The sequence below is a fragment of the Bos taurus genome, unplaced genomic scaffold, assembly GCF_002263795.3.
Source record: "Bos taurus isolate L1 Dominette 01449 registration number 42190680 breed Hereford unplaced genomic scaffold, ARS-UCD2.0 Leftover_ScbfJmS_2168, whole genome shotgun sequence".
Lineage (NCBI taxonomy): Eukaryota > Metazoa > Chordata > Mammalia > Artiodactyla > Bovidae > Bos > Bos taurus.
The window spans coordinates 26,777-29,625 of NW_020191249.1; the positions used below are offsets into that span (position 1 = coordinate 26,777).

The window sequence follows — 2,849 nt, forward strand, 5'->3', positions numbered from 1 at the left end:
GCGAATGGGATCGGGGGAGGCCCCGCTCAGCGAGCGCGGCCGGGTCTGGAGTGGCCGCGGGTGGGAGGGCGCCGAGACCTCCGCACCCCTCAGCCCAGCCCCCAGGCCCCGCGCGCACGCACGCACGCACGCCCTCCCGGTCAATGGGGGTCCTGGAAGCCCCTCAGGCCCCCGGGCCGGCCAGGCGCTTGCTGGTCTGGTGTTGGCGGTGTTCGGGGGGGGGGGGGGGGGAGGGGCGGGCCGGCGTCAGCAGGCTGGAGTACGGTCGCGGGTCGTGCGGCTCAAGTACAGCACGCCCCGCGACGAGAGGTGCGGCCCGTTGGCCCGACCTGCAGGGCAGAGCGAAAGGGAGGCGAAGCGCAAGGCTCTTAGGGCGCCCCGAGCCAACCGCCACCGTCTCAGGCCGTATCAGCCTGAAGGCGCCCGATCTCGTCTGATCTCGGAAGCTAAGCAGGGTCGGGCCTGGTTAGTACCTTGGATGGGAGACCACCTGGGAATCCCGGGTGCTCGAGGCTTTTTGCCTACCAGAAGAGGTCCTTTAGCCCCCGCCGCGCGTCCCGATTCTTGGATCCCCCCCGCAGCCCCAGCCCCTCCCGGGCCGCGGGGAGCGGGTGGCCGGGGCCCCGACTCCCGCTGCAGACCTGGGTTGCCTCCGCGCGGCCCGCGAGCCCCTCCGCATTCGCATTCGGCTTCCAGGACACCCGACGACCGGCAGTCCCGTTTCCACCTGGGGCTCCTTTGGCTTGCCTCAGGCAATCCCGGGGCTTGCACTGACTCCAGCCAGAGCCCCCGCCCCCGCCCCACCCCCTGCCTCGCAGGCCATCGCGCATGCGCATGTGCGCGCGCACGCACAGATAGATGTGCCCAAACGGGGCATCTATCTTGTTCACTTATACCGTGGGTGGATCTATGCCTGGGTGTCGGACTGCTGGACCATAGGCTACTTCCACTTTTCGTTCCTTCGGGAACCTCCATATTCTTTTCCATACGGCTCTACCCACGCCCATTCCTACTCACCGTGGAGGAGAGTTCCCTTTGCTCCACATCTTCTCCAGCATTGGTTATTGACAGACATCGCAGTGAGGCCCAATCGGACTCATGTGAAGTGGTCCCTCCTTGGAGTTTGGAGTTGAGCCTCTCCAATCATTAGTGACGTGGAGCAAGATGACCTTTTGGAAATGCAGATGCAACGCTGTCACCTCCCTGCTCCAACGGCTCTCGTATTTTCCCAGCGTATTGAAGATACGACCACTTCCCTTCAGGCTTGCTCCTCACGTTCTTCTCTGATGTCTTTTGCCTGGAATGCCCTCTGCACTCTTTGGCTTCCATCCCATAGGGCATTTTTCGTTTCTTGAATGTCCTAAGTTTCCCTGGTCACATAGCCTTCCAAGATGCTATTTTCCCTGCCTGAAATTCTTCCTGCATCTCAACCCTGGTTTACCTAGGTTCAACCTATGGACCTCAACGAAATGGTGCCTCTGGAAAGCCTTCCCTGACACCCAGGTTTTGTGGTGAGGGAAGAGGCCCCTCTATAGGATCTCAAAGGATCGCCTGTGATGTATTATTAGAGTCGTCTCAGTGAAAGCAGGAACTCTGTGTCTTCTTCTCTCCGCCTTCTATTCCCTGACACTTATTACATGCCTCCTAGCTCATCGTAGGTGCTCAGTATTTACTTAGTGTGTGAAAGACAGAAAAGCTCTTGGAAGCCTCAAGGGGTCACTTGGCTCGGCACTTTTGATCTCTTTGTATATTTGGCGATTCAATTCTTTCCTTTCCTGGGTTGATGTGTACACTATATTCGGGGCACAATCTAAGGCATGAGACATATCCATACATAGAGGTTCTTGCTTTCAAGGAACTCGTACAGCAGATTTCTACAAGTTAGGGCTTTTCAAATGCTCTAGAAGAATGTGAACGTTCAGTATGCTCCATTTTCATTTCAAAGAAAGATCGTTTGACTTCCCTAGCAAAGGTGGAGACCTTCCAACGTTGAGTCCAATACTTATACCTTGACCATTTCAGGCAAGTCTTGTGGTTCCTTCTGGAGGTGTGTGGCTCTTGCAGAAATGTGAAGATCTTCCATCGTCCTCAGACTTTGGTGTCATTTGCAATCATCCAGAAAGCTTCCAGGTCTAGGTTCCAGACCACCACCACACACAGTCAGTAGCCAACGGAGTGGATTCCAGGAATACGCATTGTTCACCGGCATTACCGTTGATATTGTTGCTGCACACTCAATGCAGTGGGCAGGGCCTGGATTGTCCACTGGGTCTCATGTGGAATGGGAAAAGAAGGGCTCCCCCCCCCTCCCAAACACACACACCCCCCACCCCCACTGTTGACAGCCTTGTGACGAGAAACGGTCCCCGAAACAAGAATCAGACAAACCAGAGAAGCCCAGATGATAGTCCTTGAGATGAAGGAACTAAGCAGCTGGTTGCGATGGCACCAAGGGGAAAGGTTGCTCTTTTTGTCTGCCCCTCTACTCCTTTCTTCCTGGAACGCCTTAGGGTTTTGTCATGGAGATTTGAAATAAAGTGCACAAAAGTCATATGTGTTGAATCAAGATTTTGCATTTAACCATCTCTCAAAAAGGAAGAGAGCTTCACCTGCACATGTTTCTTTCAAAAACCGTCAATTGCTTTTCAATTCTGGGGTTTCTCTCTTGCCTTGTTCAGTTAGCCTTAACAGTAAAAATCAACGAAAACTACATAAAGATTCAAAGATACCAACAAAGGACAGCTTCTGTTTTTGAAATCATCTTTCCATTTAGTAGAACACGAGCTCTATTCTTTGTATTTTGCCTAGGGAATTAGCAATGTCCTGGTTCAGATGGCAAGGCATCCGCG

General features: G+C 54.3%; 1 pseudogene; it reads left to right on the forward strand.

Annotated features, from left to right (window-relative positions):
- Positions 1–395: 395 nt before the first annotated feature.
- On the forward strand, positions 396–515 carry LOC112445625 (uncharacterized; annotated as a pseudogene).
- The last annotated feature ends 2,334 nt before the right edge of the window (positions 516–2,849 follow it).